Source organism: Nyctibius grandis, chromosome 7, assembly GCF_013368605.1.
Source record: "Nyctibius grandis isolate bNycGra1 chromosome 7, bNycGra1.pri, whole genome shotgun sequence".
NCBI lineage: Eukaryota > Metazoa > Chordata > Aves > Nyctibiiformes > Nyctibiidae > Nyctibius > Nyctibius grandis.
Window position 1 is genome coordinate 42,525,531 of NC_090664.1, and position 21,146 is coordinate 42,546,676.

The 21,146-nt window shown below is 41.6% G+C and overlaps 1 protein-coding gene across 20 annotated transcripts in view; it reads left to right on the forward strand.

Annotated features, from left to right (window-relative positions):
- The window catches only part of SVIL (supervillin), a 107,695-nt gene that overhangs the window by 15,071 nt on the left and 71,478 nt on the right, over positions 1-21,146 (forward strand). The window lies entirely within an intron of this gene.

Consider the following 21,146-nt stretch of genomic DNA (forward strand, 5'->3'; position numbering starts at 1 on the left):
CTCTCACCAGCTGGGGGAGTGCAACAAGAAATTACTGCAATTAAGATGTACTGCAATTTTGAGAAGGAAAATCACTTACTAACCTCAGCTTTCAGCAGCCCTTGTTGTAGGGTGACTAAAGAGGCAGTGTCTGCTTTTGGGTGTGAAACACAGGCTGCCTTTTTGACAGAAGCCTTCGGAGTCCTCTGAGAGGAAAGCATGTTGATCACTTACCTAATCTTGCAGTTTGCGTGATTAAGTAAGGATGAATTCTTCCACACTTATTGCTCAGTCTTGAGTCCTTTTACTACAAAGGGACTTGTGCCACAGAAACTGTTTTTCCCCCACCCACTTCTTCCCGCTTTAAGCTTACCAAAGATGCTTTAACTGGGTGGCCTCTCTACATGAGATCAGGCAGGAAAAAATGAAAATATATATTGCAAGATGTGTTTCATGATGGAAAACAAAGTTCAAGACTGTTCTGGACGAGAGACTTTTGAATGTAACTTGCAGGCAGGCAAAGTTGTGTTGATTGCATCTGTGCTGGAGATGGCAAAGCTACTTGCCACAGAGGAGGAACTGAACAGATGCCAAACCTTCATCACAATTCTGTCCTCTGGGAAGCAAAGCCTTGTTTGTTTGAAGTCCAGGCTTTTCCTTAGCAAATTACGTTTTTTTTTTTGGTGGGTATTTCCCCTTCTTTCTCCCATAGTTGCCTCATTGTTATATTGCTGTTGTACTTGGTTTTCTTGTCTAAATTGTTCGGACTCTCTAGATAGGGAATCTGCATTTTCATGCAGTGCAGACCATGTCTGGTTCAAGAGATTCCTTGGGTACCCTCCGAAGGTGAGCAGTATCCAGAGGCCTAAGGACTTATATAAAATCAACCATCCATCAAAGGGTGGATGCACATGGTTTCTGTCATTGAAGCCAGGTGTTTCCTTGAACACTGTGGTCTAGAAAGGTTGGAAGTGAGAGACAGGCTTGGTGGTGATGGTCTACCCAGCACCAGTGCTAGGCATCTGCAGTGAAGTGGACATCTTTTCCTCAGCTCAGCAGCACTGAGCCAGTGCTCCAGGAAGAGTATAGGGGATAATCCAAGCTAAAGATTGTGGAGAATATGAACTTCTGGAACAGAAGTTCTTTTTCTGAAGATGAAAGTACCTTTAAATAGATACCTTAATGTCTTTTTGTATGGTTCCTGTATCTGACCTTGGCAATATCTGAGAGGAAGAAGATGGGGAAGAAAACCTGAATGGAACTTGATCGAATCTTTTTTTCCAAAAGAGAAAAAGAAAAAAGAAAAATTGCTGAAGATATGATAACTTTCCTAGCTAGGAGCATTTCTTGGTGTGAGAGAAAGCAGGGTGGAGAAGGGAAATGCAAACAGACCCTGATGTTGCACTTGAGGTCAGGTTATAACTTCAGATTCCTGGGGTCTCCTCTTCTCACTTGGTCTACTCTGACGCTAATGTTCCTGAGACTCCTGGGAAATAGGAGTATCAGGAAGATGGTTGGCCTCAAGTTTTAGTTCTGTTTATTTTTGTCAAAGTGGGCTGCTCAGTGGCGGTGTAAAAATAGTCTCTTCTCCCTGTTTGTGGGAAGAAGGGGGGATGTGATCTCGAGGAGCCATCTTGCAGGTATTGCAGCGAACAGACGAGCACTAATGCCGGTGTGTGAGCTGCGTCTTACTCCTGCGTTTTGGTATGTTGATGGTGCCCAATTTGAAGCTTTATATCTGGCCATTTGCCAGCACTTCAGTTAGCTCCCTGTCCCCCTCTCATTCATAACCAGTGCTGCCTGTGCTTTTCATATGACTATACCCTCTTATCTGGAGCCAGTCCTTGCTCTCAAGAGCAAATACGCTGCAATCCTGAAGATAGCACTGTGATACAGGCAGTAAGTGTCCTAAAGACTATAGTAGTGTGAGCTTTGAACTTTGCAGGATTTATATGGAGGTCTGGTCGCTGCCTAAAAGCAGAGACTAGAATTCTCTTCTTTAATGATTAATAAGCAATTACAGAGGGGATTTTGTTTGTTTGCTTGCTTTTTCGAACTGTAAACTCCACATTTGTTTTTTGATACAGGGACAGTTAGAGGAGCATATGGCTGTATTGATCATGCAGAGCTGCCACTCATTTTGCCAAGTTGTTAGTTTGCATGTGGCCAGGCAGCATTTATGAAAAAGCCCTGCCCTGCCTGCTCCTGCATTGTGTCCTAATAAAGGCATGTCTGAAAGGGGAGTTAAGCCTCCAACTGCTGGACCTTAAAGAAAAGGACCTTTTACCCATGGATTGAAAAGAGGTGATTTATCTGCAACAAACTGTTCCTCCCCCATTCTCCCCTTCCCTTTCTCAAATTCAGTGAAAAAGTTGCTTTTAAATTTAAATCTTGCAAACCAGTTGTTTTACACTAATGTTCTGTAGCAGACAGTTTAGGAACCTAACCATCAGCCCTGGAGTCACCTCAAAGTTATTAAAATGTCCAATCAATATATTTATTTTTTTTTTTTTTACATTTAGAGCAGTTTTAACAGAAAATGCTCGTGTTCCTGTAAGGTATTTAATAAGTGAGCCTTTCCTTACATATAAACTCTCATCTATGTGATGAGTGAAGAAGTTGAACAGCTACCTTTATAATGCAAGGTAGTAGTTTGGATGACACTGTTTTTTATTATTTCTTAAGCCAGAAGTACTCTTTATCAGGGTTTAATACAAGTTTGAAGTGACATAATGGTGTTTTGCTGTGTATGATCTAAGGACATAGCTAACATGAGGTTGTTAGGAAGAGGTAATTTATTAGACCAGCTGGTATGGGGGGAAAAAATGAGACAAGCTTGCAGGCACACCAGCACTTCATCAGGTCTGAAATAGAAGCAGCAGATTTCAAGGTTAAACAGAAGTTACAAAAACTACTCGGTTTAATCAGACATGTGTTGAACTGTCAAAAAAAAGCTTGCTGATAGGGGAGAGGGTGAGAAGGTAATTGTTTTACTGGAGAAAGAAATAAGGAGTTTACAGCCTGTTAAACAGAGGGAGTCTATAAAACCAGTACCTGATGAGCCCATGGCTGTTCTCGGTATCTAAGGGAATTAGGACATTTTAGTTCTTTGTCTTCTCCTTGGAAGGTTTTATGTTTGTAGGAGTTTTTTTTGAGAGTGAAGATTGCAAGATCAGTCATTTGTAGACAAATAGTCAGGTTTATGTAAAGGAACTTCAACAGGCAAATCTAATTTCAGGTATTCTTTGTCAACTGGTTTCCATCTTTACCCTACCCTGCTAACTTAAGAAGCTACCTAGTAGTCAATTCATAGTTGTAAAGGTAATGGCAGAAAGAAAAAAACACCCCTATTGTTTATTTATTAAAAAAACCCCAAAATATTTACTTCCAAAATCAGATCAAATCTATTCTAACAAGATGCCCTGAGTGCTAGTTGTTTTTTTGATCTATAATTTTCCTTAAGCAGAAACAAAATTCAGTCTCAAAAAACAATTTTGAGACTTTGCAAAATGACAGATGCTTCACTTATGCTGCTAACAGAGCTGGCAATGTGCTGTTTTTAAGATTTGGATTAGGATGTTTTCTCAAGGTGGTTGTTTCAATACACATCTCATGATGCACTGTCAATGTATATTGGACTGTACACTGCAGAGAGCAAAGGAAAACTATTTGGTGTTCTTTTTCTAAAGCTTTTCACTATTTTTCTGTAGTGCTGTGCCCTAGAGTGATTAATATTATAGTTAAAGCAATGTCAGATTAAGCATGTTGAAGTAGAAGTCATTATCTTCTAACTTGCTCGTCTGACTTCTTAGTTCTTTTTAATGGGCTGTCTGTACAAATGTCCTCTAAATTAACCTCCGTATATATTAACAGTTGCTTTTCAGTTGTGGTATCTGGCTTCATCATGCAAATCTGACTTTCAATATCAATTATAATGCTCAAAACGATTGATGCTTTTTGAGTGGTGTCAGGAGTCCCAGGAACCAGCCTGTTCTTTTTTTTGAGTCCCACTGCTGTATGTTAAGAGGGGAGAGTTGTTTACTCAGCTGTGTCCTGTTAGTACCGAAGTGGCTGGATAGGTAACCATGGCATTTAACCCAAACTCTGGGTAGGTGGAGGAGGTCAGAAAAGCTTAATCTAATTTAGATAAATTACTTGCCAGGAAAGGGGTGTACCTGTGCTAGCATTTGTCTTTCTCTGCCAGAAGTCAGCTTCCTCCAACCTGCTGAACCAACAATCAAAAAAACGTGTAATGTATTGGGAGCGGTTTGACAGCAAGTAGGATATATTGAGGGAGAGATTTCACCCTCTTCTATGGTCCTTGATGTTGTAGGATATGGCATATATGTTTCTCGGCTTCCTTGAAGTCAGTTTTACAGAAACTTTCGAAGATTAAGATATGTTAAAATATCCCTTTCACATGATGCTTCAGTCATGTAAGTCTTCGGTCACATGGCTAGAGAGAGACGAGTTTTTTTTGTTTTGCTCTCAAATTTTTCAAGAAATTACCTGTAATTAGTTGTGAATACCCTCCACCACTACCACTTCAGTAGTAGTAGCACTGCTTTAGTAACCTGTCTTATGGGTCTCAGGAGATTTCCTGAAAGCCTAAGATGGACACCAAGTCACCCTAAGACTGGTGTTGAGGCATTAGATGGCTTGAGTATGGCCTCTGTGTAGCAAGTTCACAGAGAAGCTAATATTAGAAGCTAAAACTCATATATTGATTTAATATTTGACCAAAAAGAAGCAGCAGCACTAGGCATTCAAATCATTTTTGATGTGGAACAAGTTACAGAAAAACTGTAATCTGACTGGAGCCTCACGGAGCATGGTGGCTCAGTTCTAACAGATATGGGCTTTGTTTGTATATTGGCTGCGCATAGTATAAGTTGCTTTTATTTAAGGCAAAGGAAGCTGGCATGCTCTATAAAGTTGGAATAAGAGTATTTATAGGACCCCATCCTGACGCATTAATACTACCAGTGCTTGGAAAGAGAGAGAATAAACTGGCATAATGATGGGATTAAAAATGGGGAGGGGAAAAAAAGGTATTTGTAGCAATTCCAGTAGATGGAGATGGGTATAACTATATATTATTCTTACATAATGGGACTCAAAACTCAAAATGAGTTGTTCTTACCATCTTATTTTCCAAACCCTATCTCTTAGTAAGGGTAACTGAAAGGAAGTCAAAGTCCTGCTGCAATCTCTAAACTTGAAAACCGAAGTATCCTGTTTGGAGCCCACACTTATTTATTTTCTTCCTAATCTAAGATATTAAGGGGGGAAGAAATGTCTATGAACAGGAGCAGTTAAGCCTTTAGATAAGGAAATAGAAATAAAATGTAAGTTTTATTTTGCTGGGGAGGATAAATTTGTTACAGTATTTAACAATGAATGTTACTGGATGTTCCTTTTAAGATATTTACCACAAAGTAGTGAACATGAAACACCCTCAGTGGTATGCTTCACCCATTAGAAAAAAAGCACCACAATGAAGAGTTTATCACTAACACGGAGAAACAACTGCTTGACTTTTTAAATAAAACAAGGCAGTGATCTATGCTGATGGAGGTTTCTGGCATTTCTGGTGCTGATTCACTTTGGCATCCTTCAGTCTCCTCTTTTCTCTTCCCTGCCTTTTTATGTTTGAAAGTAATTTTTCAAGGTTACTCACCAAGCTGCCTGCCTTCTGTTTCTCTTTGCTTCCCGATTACAGGACCAAAAGATAGGATAGGTGAATAAGACTCCTTCAATCAAGAGCTGTGTGTTTATTCTAACAGAAAATTTCTTATAGTCAACAGATGGAAAAAAAAAATCTTTAAAAAAACCCAACCAACCAAACTTTTTTCCTGTGAACTCTTTGTAAAATCCAGTTTATATGCAGATGGTTTTTACACACCCTCAGACCCTTGAAATATTAGAAACTGGGTGCTCTCACACTGTTCCTCATAATGACTTGCAAGAAATACAGATAATTCTTGGCAAACAAAAAGCTCCCAAAAAAGCAACTAGTTGAGAACTTACATATGCCAAACTGTTTAATAGAATACTTTCACACACACACACACCCCCCCCCCGCATTGAGGGAAGAAAGTGAGAATTTGACTATAAAAATGAAATTATGCTTTCCAAGTGAAATCCCTGTATAGTGTCCTCTCTAGGAGCAATCCTGTAGTTTTCTTCAGCCTTCATTAAACAGCATTCTAGTGCTCTGGGTCTCCTTGGATAGGATTTTGTTATTTTACTGCATATTGTGAGCTAATGCAACTCCTGGACTTACTCCAGTCTGTGCTGTCTTGACATCTAGAGTTTGAGTATAAGCTGCTGATTATGGTTTCAAACTTCCCAGGAAACAAAAATAAAGAGCTGAAGAAAATGCTGCAGCTTTTCACAGTGATCTCATGCATGGCCACATGCTGTCAGGATGTTTAAGTTTCTCGTACTGAGTTTTAATGCAGGCATACTTTCCATGGGAGTTTAAAATACTGCTGTAGTTTGACTTAAAGCCATTGGCAAGCAGTACACTTACAAGATAGTCTAAATGTCTTGAATTGTAGCCTTGACTGAGCTTTTCTTCTGTTTACTTGACAATTTAAGAACTTGATTTTTAAAGTCAAAGCAAGATATGTGTATGCTGAAGTGCAATACAAATTGTTAAATGATTTATTTAGGGAAGCTGCTGGATTACCTCTGCTACTGCTTTATTTTATTCAGTTTTTCCATTAGCACTTATAAAAATCAGGCCAGGTGTAGAAAGGCAGTGAGGAAAACAAGCATCTTGCTTGGACTTCAAAATCCTTTGTGTGGAGTGTTGATATAAAACTTAATAGTGAATGTGCCAGTAGTGCTGGTGTGGCGAAACAGAGTTCCCAAACGGCTCCTGGAGGCTCCCTGCTGTAGGAAGAAGGACTGTTTTCATGCCGTGAGAATAGTTTTCTGCAGACTGTGTGAGCAGGGCACTGTGCTGACAATGAACTAGGTGCATTTCAGTGAATTTCTTGTGTACCTGTCCTGTACGTGCTCTGTTAAGGTGCTGAAGCTCACGTAAAACTGCCATTTATTGCTTGGATCACAAACTGTGGGTCCAGCCTCAGCTGTAGCTGTGAGGCCTGTGAGGATGATGGGGCATTTTAACAATAAAGCTTCTCAGGGTCCATGCACCCCAAAATTCCCAAAGGCTTGTGACATCTCGTTGCTCCTGAGAACTGCAGGGTCCTTGGTTTGAACAGAGTGTGGTGTGGGTGGCAAAGAGAAGTCTTGCTGCAGAACTTGCCCTGTTTCCCTGCTGGGTTTTGCAGCCCATCCTGAGCTCTGTCCTCCTGCAGCAGCTGAAGATGTTGTTGCTGCCTCATCTGAGCTAGCTGAACATTTAGCTCAGCACTAGACTGTGTTCACACGTTACAGGCCCCCTGTGATTGAGGATTTTGTAGATCCCCTGGTACCGGGCTGTGTCCCACAGCATCCTGCTGGCTAAGAAGCATTGTACTGTGCATGTCTGTGATTTCAATGGTAACATACTATTCTTCAGCAGTGGTTTTGCCTCACTTATAGACAAATACTACTGTAGGTATATTCTCAAAACCTGGGTTGTAAGGCCTGCCTTGCAAGGACTGAGTCCAGCACCCTTTCTGTAACTGGTTGTTAGTGCATTACTATAATAACCAATGACCATCAAGACATCTAGGGAGTCCTTCATTCTTTCCAACTCTAATTTGTTCAAGCTGCCTGTCTTTTCTCTCTTTTAAGGGGTGTTTCTTTTTTTCCATTACACACGCTCGATGCCTCTCTTCAAACAGCACAGCATTCCTTTGATGCTATTCATGGGACAAACAAGTTGACTGATGAAGGGAATTTACCTGCAAAAGAAAAGTGTCCAAGACTATCAGTATTCTTAGAATCATAGAATGGTTTGGGTTGGAAGGGACCTTAAAGATCATCTAGTTCCAACCCCCTGCCACGGGCAGGGACACCTTTCCACTAGACCAGGTTGCTCAAAGCCCCATCCAGCCTGGCCTTGAACACTGCCAGGGAGGGGGCATCCACAAGTTCTCTGGGCAACCTGTTCCAGGCTGGATGGCGCTTTGAGCAACCTGGTCTAGTGGAAAGGTGCCTGTGGCAGGGGGGTTGGAACTAGATGATCTTTAAGGTCCCTTCCAACCCAAACCATTCTATGATTCTATGGAACCTCTCAGCTCCCCAAGCAACTGCACTTGTTCTTTCATTTGTAGGCTGTTTTCTCTGCTCACTACATTTCATTTGAACAAAGTCATGTTGTTTTGCTTTTGAGCTTGAACTGACCATCTGTACACCAGGGGAAGAACACCTCCCCATTACCTCACTGAAACCCCATCTGTCTTCTCAGCGAATGCGTGCCTGCAGCACATAGTTATTGAATACTTGGTAGATGTGTTTCCTCTCATGTGACCGAGGCCTGCGGTGGCACTTGGCTCTTGTCAGGTCACCAGAGGAAGTGGCCTGTTTGGGGGAGTGTGTACGGAAAAAATTCTTCAGCCTTGATATAAAGTAGAGGTCTTATGTGGGCCATTACTCTGCTCTTTCAGCATCATCTTTGATATGCATAGATTTTTCTGAAATTACTTTTCTACTCTGTTCTTGAAGAATTCAGTGAGAACTTTCCTCTCTAGCTCTGCACCAGTCATGTATAGCTGAGTACAATAACCATGCTTTGTCCTGAGCAATGAAAAAGCCATGCTGCTTTGTGAGGGTGACTTTGTACCACTTAGGTGTCCTTTTGCTTTGAAGATATTCAGAATACAGATAAAAAGTGTTAATTCTCTTTTCATTTTTTCCTATCTTTAGCAGAGTGGAGGAGATACTGCTGTATTTCTAAACTGTCACAAAAATTCCTTTCCTGAAGCCTGTCTTTTGGAATTCTTAATGTCTGTGAGCAAACATGGAAAATAGGAGTGTTAGAATGGAGAAAAGTCAGCTGTTACTTTACCTTCCATTTAAAATTAAAATTGCAAAAGTATAAAAGCATTTGAAAGCATTTGCTAGCGTGCAGTTACACAAATGGTCCTAAATTAACTGGTGTCAAATAAGCAGTCACCTGTGAGAGTGTCACAGTGTTTTTTCTGGATGTGGCTGCGTTTATTGAGATTTTCCTTTTTAACCAAGAGGAGAGACAGTGTTCCCCCTGGAACTCCGAGTTTGTCAGTGTGTATTCTGAGAGATTAGAAACAAATGGGTGAACCCCTTTCCTCCAGCAAGTAGTGCAAGCCCGATAGGTTTTCTCTCATCCCACCCTGGATGTCTGTGAAGTGTGACTGACTTCCATAGTTCAGGGCTGTTCTGACTTCTTCCTAAAACTCTGTTAACAGGTCTAAAGCACACACACCAGTCCATCTCATTCCTAGTGTGTTGTTTAGTTTCCTATAGCATTTGTTATTGATACTAGATAGTCATAAGAACATACTGTGCTGCTGATCAAAGCAGATTGGACACAAAGTGAGTTAGCTTATTTTAGGACTACTTGTGCGTAAGCGTGTCTGACTGGCCTTTTTTTGAATGTGTGTGCCCCATTTCTTTGTATTAGTGAAGCATATATTATTGGGTGAGAACAGACCTTTAGCAGAAAATCAACAGTTCTGAGCCAAGATCTGTGTGTGCATCTGGGCACAGCTTCAGCCTAGAATGGTAATTGCTAACCTTACAAACTGTCAGCGTGATTCCCAGCTGCATTTTTTAACATGCAGTATTTAAAGAGTGAGTTGGCCATATAGGCTATCACTTTTAATTGTAATAGTGCGAATCCCAGGTTCATTGCAGGAACAGGCCATGACTCTGGTAGTTTGGTTTCAGTGGGGTGCTAATCATGATTTAGTTTTACTCCCTGTGTGTTAGAGACTTTTCTAGATGCAAGAATCATTTGGTAAATGTATCGTTACGTCTAGTAGGGCTAGCTAGGTATTTAAGCCTTACAGGGTGATGTCATTTTTCTAGTACTAAGGAGCTGTGATACAGCATTTGCAAAGTGCAAGAACTAAAAGTTTCCATGGCGGTGGGCAGGATCCTCAGTTTGCTCTGCGGTGCCCTCCCGCAGGCCTGTGCTCTCTGCGCTCGTCCCGGCTGAGCGGGGACAGGCTCTGCCAGCCCCCCGGCAGCACGCTCTCTGGGGATGCTTCATTCAAGGCAGCAAGGTGCTTAGGAGACTGGATGCCAATTTTAGAAATATCAGGGTACAAATAACATCTGAACTGTCCTGGTATTTCACTGTTCGGTGCCAAACTTGGGGGGAATGAAGGACAGAAATGCACTGTCTGTACTGACCTGTGGGGCAAAAGCCGCTCTGAACGGCCCCTTGGAGGGGCCTCACAGCAGCGCTGCAGGAGGAGGTGACCCGTGTTGCTCTCCTCTGTCTGCTGGCTCTAACCACGGGAGCAGTCTCGTGGCTTTCCTTGTAGACTCTGTGCTGGGAAGGAGGATAGGACAGTGTCCAAATCTAGCATCTTGAAATTACCTTGGGAGAGGTATAAAGGAAAAACTAGTCTGAGTCCCAAGAGAGGCACCGAGCAGCAGAAGCCGGGTATTTTTGCAAGATAGCTATTTTGGGGAGAGTAAATCATTACTTTTGAAGCCATCTGTCTGAATTGCAGTGAATCTCACCATAACTGATCGAGAGTGTTAAATAATTAAATAGTAGTGTTCGAATGAGTGTCTGTACCTTGCTTTCATCTAGTTCACTTGGTTTTGGTGTTTGACAAGTACCTGTCTGCTGTCTTGGAGCTCTGAAGGTGGCTGTTTATACCTGCGCTGCTGGCCTACTTTCAAGCAATTCACGCAGTGAGAAACCTGATTATTTTTTCAGTCTAGTGGTCCTAAAATGTGCTGTGGTGAAAACCGTACCTGAACTCACTGCAGTTTCACGCTGCCTGTGGTAAAACTGAAGTATGTCTCCCTCAGCTGTGAGCTGGTGGCTGAGCTTAACCTCAGCTGTAGGAGCAGCAAGAGCCCCTGCCCAGCGCTGATGTGCCGAGATTCCCGTGGCTCTGCAAGCGCAGGGGTGGCAGAGCAGTGGCGTAGCTGTTGGCGGGGGGCTGGCTGAGCCCCCTCCACCTGCCGAAAGGGTAGGTAGGCTGCAGCCGCCGCTGCGCTGCCGGCTTGCAAGGTAAACACTGGGTGACCTATAAGCCAGCCAGTCAACTTGCACGTGGCCTTATTAGGCAAGCTACGGCAGCGATGTCTGGGGACAGACCATGCTGGATGGTGGTGGAGAGCACGCAGCCCAGAACGGATCCAGCCCAGACCCCAGGAGATATGACCCAGTACTGCGGCGCTGGCGGCTGCCAGGGAGCTGCTGCTGCTGGGGCGCAGCTGTCAGGGACTGAGCTCTGCTTGGACAGTATCAACTATTATGCTAGAGATGGCTTTAAAACAATAAAATCCTCTTATGTAAATGTTAATAACTGTAGTTCTCTTCCCTGACGTGTTTTTCACGTGCTTGGTTGTAACCTTAGGACCCCAGTTCACACTGTCATTCCATATACTGGAATGCTTTGCGGTGGTCTTTGGTAAGAAGTGTGTTTTCATTCCTTGTGCTGCCTGCTTTCAGAGACGCACCTGAACTAAGAGGAATGATTTTTTTTTGTATGTGAGGCTTCAGGACCTGTTTCTTCTCTCTTCTTGTGCAGTTTTATGCCCTTTATTGGAAGACTGACTGTTACTGGCTAAAGGAATGATCCTGCTCCCGGGAGAAGGGGAATATTGGCACCCACTGCCTGTCTCCAAACCAGGACTTGACTAGGTTGCTTCATACACACCTCATAAAAACTCACTTTCACATGGAAGAAGGCTTTAAAAAGAAAAAAAAAAAAAGTCTGTGTTTTTCCCTTAGTAAAATCCCCATAGATTTAGACAAGTGCAGTACAGGCAGGTGCTGTGCAAGCTTTCCTGGGCAGCTCTGGGAAAGCTCTTCAGATCTGACTTGTGATTAACTTACTATTAGTGACTGGTACCCTCCTGAGCACTGGGCACGTTTGATTTTTGCAGGGGACTAGGGAGTTTGAGGGCAATAAAGAGCAAAGGCCATGGCTGCTATGAATTTAAACCTTTTCTGTACAGAACAGGCTCCAGAACTGCAGCATCATTGTGCTAACCAGATTTCTTTCCTCATGAATTTTTGCTTAGCTATGCTGGATGCAAATGAAGCCTGGTAGACATGCTTATTCATAGTGATGTTATTTTCAGTGACAGTACTTGTAGTTGAGCTGTTCTACCTTGACCATCAGCTCATGAATAAAGCACATGCTTTTTTTTTTTTTCTTTTACTAAATATTTAATATTCTGAGAAGTCATTGCAACATGCTATAAACAGGATGGGAGCTGGGGTCATGGATTTGTTGTCTGCCTGAGGCTTGAAAATGACAGTTATGTTTCAAAGTAAGTATGCAGGGATTTGGTGTGGCCTGCGAAATGTCACATCGTAGTGGTAAACAAAATTTGTGTTTTCCTTAGATGACTATCGAGAAGAGCTAAAGAACTTTGTTATAAATTCTTCCTTGTGGTATGCATGCCTCTCTCTGCTCCCTTACTGGGCTTTTACACACGTGCAGAGACAGCAGTGCAGAGATGTTTAAGAGCAGATGGGAGAAAGCTCAGTAGCGTGGCTGTGCTTTTTGTATCGCTTAACTGCACGGTGCCACTTGCCACTCCAGGCAGGGGGAGAGCCTTGTGCTGGTTGTATTGCACGCCAGCAGAAAGTTTTCCAGAGACTGAAGAGACTAGAAGTGTCAGAAGATGGGTGAACCCATCCTAGAAACCCTCACCACGTGTTTGGGGGACGAGAGTTTTGCAGACAGTCTCTCCCAGCTGTGGCTTACATCCTCAGTCGTTGCAGCAGCAGCAAAGCTCTTGTTCACTGCAGCAGTAAAGAAGCAGCTACTGCTTGTGTCACTACTTCAGCATAGGGTGTCTGCAGAGCCATGGCTAACTCTGTGCCTTCACATTCTGGACTGCAGCTGCTTTACAGTGAGCCATGGTGTGAAATGCTCTTAGATGATGTTTTTGCTAGGTAAAGCCCATCTTTCCTGGGGCTCTTTAATCATTTAAATTGTACATACTGCTGGGACAGGAGTTCCTGCCTTATCCCTTGTTTCCAGCCACTTGCTCGGTCCATGCCTAACCCTGGCCCTGTGCACGCCTGATGTCTTCTGTTAGTTTCAGACCCACAAACAGGTATGACTCAATTTGGATAATGTGCCTCAACGGTATATCTGATTACCACATATGAGAGGGGTGCGTGGCCTTTGAACTTCCTTTAAGGAGCTAGTCTAGACCGATCCTACTCCTAAAGAGGAAAACCTTGAAGATCTTTTAATTATGCTACAGTCTTGCCATATGGTTTTGTGAACAGTGATACGAGATGTAGGAACGTCAGGGGACATAACCTTCATGTTCCTTATTCTGAAAATGTGTTGCAAGATTGAAAGGTACCAAAATCTCCTTTACGAGATTGAGTGCTAAAATGAATGACTTGAGTGAGATTTCTTCAAATCTGAAATAGTAAACCAGAGACTGAAAGGTGGTTTGTTTGGGTTTTTTTTTTAAGAGTGTGCGTGGAAAAATACCTGTTGTTCTCCCTTTTCCCAGAGCACATCAGTAAATAGCCAGTACAAAAAGACCATCCGTATTCTTTTAACACATCTGTCATCTTGTACTAAAAAACTTAGTCCCCTTTATTACACTTACTAATCAGCTTTTTTGATCTCTTTGCATATGACCTGTTTTAAAGTACACCACACACAACAGAGTGCTGAAGTTTGTCTGGAGACTTGTCCAAAACATAATCACTAGCCAAACAGAAGTCTTCTTGCCAGGATCATTATTCAAAAACTGTTGCATGTTGGGAGTAGAGAAAAAAAGCAAAGTGAAAAGTATTACATTTGCTTTCCACTGGAGGAGTGATACCATGTCAGGAAGCTTTATCCTAGCTTAAAAGTCTATATGAATGGCCTCCATTTAGGAAATGAGAGTATCACTTGCCCACGTACATGGGGTTTGGATAGAGAAGACAAAAGCGACTCGCATTGCCAACCCAGAAGACATACTGTGTTTGCAAGCTAGGATGCTTGAATGTGACTTCAGACAATAACTTTCTGTTATGTGATTATACTACTGAAGTAATCTTCTGTTAGATTTTTGACCTGTCCTGTAGCTTTGAGCTAAATTATTTCTTGAACGCCTTGGCAGAAGTTGCTGGAGAGCGAGAAGAAGGGGAAATAAGAAAAGGGAGGCTCTCCTAGTGCCTTGCCACTTACCTTTGGAAACACATGCCTACATGCCAAAAACTGACAGGATGGCTTGGGGTGGGCGAGCCTGGAGCCTAGTAGGGTAGGTCAGATGGAGTGATGGAAGAGAGTGGTCTGGTTTAGCCCTCTCTTCTGACCTTCATTGCTGTGATCAGATCTTGGCACAGCTCACTTTGACTTGTTATTCCAAGGGTGCTCTCCTTGTCTGGAAGAGTGGAATAAAATTAATTAGCTCCTTTAGACCTCTACCAATGAAGTGTGGATGAAAATATGATTTCATCATCTTGTTTATACAGATCATCTCAGTTTTCTGTGCTGCTCAGACTCCTGTTTACCTAACTAGCATATTTGCTGAAAGTTTCTTTGCAGTCACTGTGGGTTTTCTTTCCTCTGCATTCTTCTTTTTTTTTTTTTTTTTCATTTTTAGTCTTTCTTCAAACAGCTGTCATGGGCTTCTTTGAATTTTGTTTTTATGATAACTGCAAGTCACAACAAAGTATCTAGTTCTCCTTATCACAGAGGAACACTTCTAAATATAAATTCGTAAGTGATCAAAATTCAGAAAGAAAAAAGACTTGATCTTGATGGGACCTGATTCATAACTCTTCAGTGCTTTGGGGTTGGCAGCCATGTAAGTTGGGAACAGCTTTGCAAGCCGTTTAAACTCCAGCTTTGATTACAGTGATTAGTTTTGCCAGACAAAAGGAAGATATTTTCCTTCTCTTCCTGTGGGAAGCTTCAGAACAACATTTAGCTGCCAGCTGGTCTTTCATGAGCAGTCTCAGATTTGAAATGTATGCATGCTTAACCTCTAGCTCTTTGCCCAGATGACTGCAAACTTAACTTCCAGCTGGGCTGCCCCCCTTTCTAATGGCTGAACTGTTGTTCTCTCTTTGTTTACTTATGTTGGACGCTGCTAATGCTCAAGAATTAATGATGGCAGAGGAGGACAAGAACATTACTACCGATTTGTAACACAGCCTTGATAATGTAGTTTGGCTGAGCATACTTCTAGGTCCTGGAGACTGGATCACTTTGAAGGACAAAATGCTCTTCCTCCTTCCCTCATCAAGTATTCGGAGATGGATTTCTTTTCTTCTGGGAAAGACTTGCTCTTAAACCTACTGTTTCCAAACAAGCAGCAAAAAGCTAAATCTACGACTCCCTTTCTTTATACCACTGCTTGACCCTGCTGACTTACTGTTTTTATCGAGATATCTTCTCCACTGCCAAAGCTGGTTAAGGGGCAGCACAGAGACCTGTCTTGCAATAGGAGATCCCTTTGTGATGGAAAGGAGGGAGGGAATTTGTCAGTTATGTACAGTTATGTCTTCCCAATGATCTGTGTGAAGTGTGTAGCATTGGTGTAATACCCTAAGGCTCCACCATCTCTTGGCTTTAAGAATTTCAATATTGAAAGTAGTGTTGGCACATACCCCTCGTCTTGAAGTGAAGCTGAAAGAACTCTGGGGTCACAGGTTCTGCACAGTCGCACAGTTTCAGTACTAAAGGCAGTGACATTAATGTGAATTCCTTGATATTATGCACAGCGCCATGACTGGTGATCACCTTCCAATCTACCATGAAGAGAGTTTGAAGCCAAACTTTAGACTGTGGCTGGGTTATTTTTACGAAGACCTTGATACAGGTGTTCATTTTATTGGATATTTTACTTTCCTCTGTGATTCTCTTTGTTCCCATAAGATGGCCCCTGTGTTCTTGACCTGCCAGCTGTAAATAGTAGGGAAAGGAGTCCTACTTGTACCAAAACCTATCACAAGTATTCACCCCCAGGTGGTAGCCAGAGCTGTTGGAGAAACTGGCCTCTTTCTGTGTCCTGTGAGTAGAATTTGAACAGCACAAGCAAGAACCCGTTAAAAAAATACACATTTGTAAAAGGCAGTCTAGAGTTTTTCTGTCTTTCTGCAGCTCTGTGTGCTTTACCTTCTGCACCTTGTTCAGCAGAAGGATGCTGAGGACAAAATGTTGGAGATGATGTATAGCAGAGGAATGTGGGAGCCTGCCTCCTCCCTCCACAAATACAAACACACCCCTCCTTCTCTGTCATACGGGAGATCACCAGACATGGGATGACAATCGAGCTGAGCTCACCTCCTTTGTTAGCCAGAAGGGTTGATCCCTTTCCTGATCATAAGATCCTGTGCCTTTTTCTTTCTTCTGGCACCTCCTGAAAAGCATACCCAGCAAAAAAAAAAGGGAATATTTACTACCAGTTGAGTCATCTGACTGGGTCACTAGGGGAGCGGGACCTACAGAGATCCCGCAGAGAGAAACGGGTAGGGCTGTCTTTCTTGGCAGCTGTGAGCTATTGCATCATCTCAGCTGTCAAGTCTAACTTCTCCTTCAACTTTGCTAAAGACTGCAGCCACGAGTTTTATCAAATGAGTGTTATTTATGTGCACTTTATGAAAAACAGTTCCCTTACTGTGTACCAGATGAGTTACAGGTGCTTAAAAATGCTCCAGGTAGTAATACCTCTATTCAGAAGATCAAGCAGGGTTCAGAAAGAAGAGTGTTTCAGAACTTTTCAGAACTGGGTGTCTCTTTTATTGAAATACCCACACAGATACTGGTCCAGAACGTCCCCATTAGCTGTTACCAGCAGCTTCTTTGTTATTGCTGCACTGTCTCGTTTTTGTGTTTTAAGCACATCTGCACTTATGTCCAGGCCATAAAGTGGATATTCAGGTTAATGGCAAGTCTGGACCAGGGTCGGCAGATTCCGTTTTTTGTTACTGTTTTTGTATTTACTAAGCTTGAGCACATGTAGGCCTTCACAGCTGGTCAAGAGAGCGCAGCAGCATTGGGTTCGTGTTCTATGGGCTGTACTGTGAAATGGTTAGAATTAAATGTGAGAGCCAGTAAGGTTTTAGGTTGATGGTACACACCATCAAATATTTCTGAACAAAGGATATTACTTGGTGAGTCAGAGGCTTCAATGCCATGTTCTGTGTGCTGGGAGACTCTCGTTCCAGGGAGCTCTGGACTGTTGAAAGATCAGCTAATAAAAGGTGCTTTGGTTAAGGTGACTCCAACATTATTCATGTTTAAAAATAAATAAATGAATACAAATAGCAGGGGCATTAGACAAGATGGAGTGCATATTCTTCTATCCATTGCAAGAACATTCTAGCATGAAAAGCAGTGTTTTGATGACTTAGGCTAAATACAACTTCATAGTGTGCCAGCAGAAATTAATGGGTTATTGATAGATTATGTTTTTCACTTGTGGTTAAGCAGTCTCTTTCACAGCATCATTGCTTATATTTTGCCTGTACATGGAGGTTCCCAGCATGGATCAGGGTCCTGTTGTACCAGATATCATAAAAAAAGGTAAGAAAAGTCAAGAACTTCAGTCTTGTGTTTCTAGGCTACCTTTTCATGGTCCTGGCAGCCCCAGCCTTGTGGTGAGTTTTCTACTGATACTAGTTGAAATCTTTTTGAAGGGAGGAGGTCTGTTGGGGGGAAGCCAGTAGGCAGTTATTGCCTTTGGTTGGATGGGGTTAAGTGCATGGACCTCTTTCAGTCACATATTTAATGCTTCTTTGTGTGTGTATTAGACAATCAGGTAGTTTAGTGTGGAAGACTGAGCCAGGGTTATTGCACCATTTTGAACAAACACTTCCAGACTTTCAAAAGGAACTATAAATGGTTCCGACTCTTCAATCCAAAATCCATCAAATCTGTTTAATAAAAATATATAGTAGCTAGACAGTACTTCTGTGCAATTTTACACCTTCTGTCTCAAATTAAAATATTTGGAGCTGTGGTGTCTGTTCTTAAATCCACACCCCCTCCAGTAGTTTGCTCATATGTTATCCATAAATCTTGTCTGTTTTAAACGTTCCAACTAATAGTTAGGCAAAACGTTTAGCATAATGATATGATTAACAGAGTCCATTTTTTTTGGCAGCCTGGATGCTGTTTTTCTTAAATAAGCATTGCAGTTTATCCTGATTAGAGATATGAAGGAATTATTCCTCCTCTTGGAGGTTTTTCTTTTCCTTTTTTTTTAGATGAGGATTTAGGGGTTCTGCATTCATTTTGCAGGAATACGATGTGTGATTTGGCTGGATCTTTGAAGTGGTAACATTATAAATCTCCCAATCACCATTGCCCAATCTGTTTTAGCATTCATGTGCCTAATTTCTGTTTGTAATCTGATTACTGGCTTGAGCTGCTCCAGCTTGCAGCCTATTGCTATGCATTTACTGTACTCCCTGGGATGTGATAGCCTGACAGCTCCAGTCCTGTGCTATGAAAAATCTCTACACGATATTGCTAAGACAGGCCTAGGGCTGTGGCTGGTTGAGAATTAGCTGCTATTGTAGTTTCTCTTTGCCGAATCCTTTGTTTGTGCAACCATGTTCAGAAATCCTTGGATCTCCAGCTATTTGGGAAATGTTAAATACTCTGAGGAGCAAGGTAAGAGTTCCAAGTAGATAGAAGAAAATGCAGTTCATTTATGTGTGTTTAATCTCTCTTGTATATACGTATGCATGTGCAAATATTGTTTGACTGGATCTTCTGCAGCTACATTAGCTACTTTAGCAATCAGGATGCAGTTAGTCATCTAGGCTATTTCATTATTTCCTAAAGGACACTTTTGAAAGATCCGATTAGATGGATCTTTTAATTAGCTCAGCTTGCCACTGACTTAGGGCCTTTAAATATACTAAGTAACACGGGAAGGTTGCATTTACTTTTTTTTTTATATTCAGCATTTTTAATTTACGATGTATTAAACTATGGACAGTGGTTTTATCCGGTAGTTTGTACCTAAGCGGGGTGGGGGGGGGACTAGACTGAACAAATGGTTAAACTTGTGAGCAAGTTTGATTTACACTTCAGTAAATATACTCTTAATTTTAAAGACAAATATTTATAATTGTTTTAATGTGGTTATGAGCATGTTTAGAATTCTTCAGTCAAAGAAGGAACAAAATGCTGGTGCAAAGATTTTCCTTCTGTGTATCAGGTACTGTGAGGGTGAGTGTTTTTCTTTAAATTAACCATTGAATTAAGACTGTGTTAAACTGATGTTTCTCTTGTGAGTATATTTTCTTTTGAAGCAGAGTTGTTTTACTTTTTGTCCTGTGTTTGTGTTTAATTTTAGTTTAATTTTAAGACTTCCATAGTGTAGTAAGTGAGTTTTATTGGACTTTAATCCTCCCACACAGGTTTTAATTTGAACAGGAGGAAATACATAAAATATCAAAACTGTGTAACAGAATATAATTGTCTGGTTGGGTTTTCTGTGTTGGGGGGGTTGTGGAGAGGAGCTTGCCCCTGTGAAATACAACAAAGTTTTAAGATGTTTTTGAGGCATTATAGATGTGGTATGTATGAATGTTACTGAACGTGTTTAATGGGTAGGACCGGCTTGTGTGCCCCCTCTCAGCAGCCCTTCTCCCAGCGAAGCCATAAAAGCTACTTTCTTTCCTTCTCATATCCCCTCTCCAGTTTTGGCTAGGGTACGGAGAATTTCTCTGTGGTCTACTTGTGGTTTTCATGGTGGACAGCTGTTTTAGTGCCAAAAACTATAGGATGGGTTATAGCCCATTAGAATGGCTATAAATTTAAGATATGCCTGGTTCTGATTAGCTAAGCTGATACTGAGCTGGGCTTTTTAAGTTACTGCATACTTTTCTCACAGTAATGTAAATCCGGCCTTTTTAAAGGATACTTATGGCATGGAATATTCTTTTTAATGTTGTAGTGTAAAATATAATGATTTATATACCATTCGTACTGTTTTTCTTATAATACTCTCTTTTGGTCTAACAAGATGTTTCTGTGTAATCTGTGTGCTTTATTCTCCATTTACTTGGAAAGACAAAATGAATGTTAACAAAAACAGGAAAAAGTTGCCTACTAAAGTTGAAGAATGCTGTTAGCAAAGCTGCTTGAAATCTGCAGTGACTTGTAGCAGATGCCTAAAAAATGCCGCCTTGCACTTTTTAAGCCTCTTTATCAAGCTGTTAAAATGGTCTTTTTTCTTTTACTTTTTTTTTTTATCTGTTTACCTGGAGAGGTGGCAGAAAGAAGCAGAAGAGAGGAGGAGGGTAGAAAGTTTTGAAAGGCATAGACAAAAACTACATTCTCTAAATGAAGACCCATGTTGTCAGCTATAAGTTTAATTAAACCCTTTCCGCAAAAATAAGAAACGGCCTGCCTAGATGTTAAAATATTTTGTATAAGCAAAAAATATTTTTTTGCCAGTTAGCTCTTCTTTGAAATAGTTAAATCTCAGTTCTGAGGCAGAGTAAAAGGGATGTTGCTTCTTTTGAATCGTTCTAAAGTCCAGGTTTTGTAATATTCAGGTCTGTCTCTGAAAAATAAAGTGAACACTGTCAGTGACCAATTGTTTATTAATTTAGGGTCTTGGGGTAGATGACTTAATACAAATGGGGACAGAAGGTAATTTTCCCATTGGGAGTAAATTATTAGTAGCTTCATGTGTTTTTCAACAGCAGTCACAGACCAGGTGCTCACCTGGCTAGCAGTCCTCTAAGGTCTCTTAAAAGCATCCTCAATGAATGGAGGGAGCCGGTGTTGGGAGCACTGGTCCCCCTTGCCACTGGTCATTGTTTGGACCCTCTGATGATGCTCTTGACTGCAGAAATGAAAAAGTTAAATCTGGGAGGAGGGAGGGGAGATTGCCCGTGCTTGTTATGGTTCACAAAGGTTTGGGAACTAGTGGCTTTGTAATACATACTTTTTAAATATAAGGCTGCATCTGACACAGTTTTGCTCTCAGTGTAGGCATGTGGTCCTCTCTGAAAGTAAGCATGTTCTAGGGCTATTCAGAAAAAAATGGGAACTTCCAAACAGTAGACAACCTTCAGAAATATTTCTGTCATGGATGGTGTA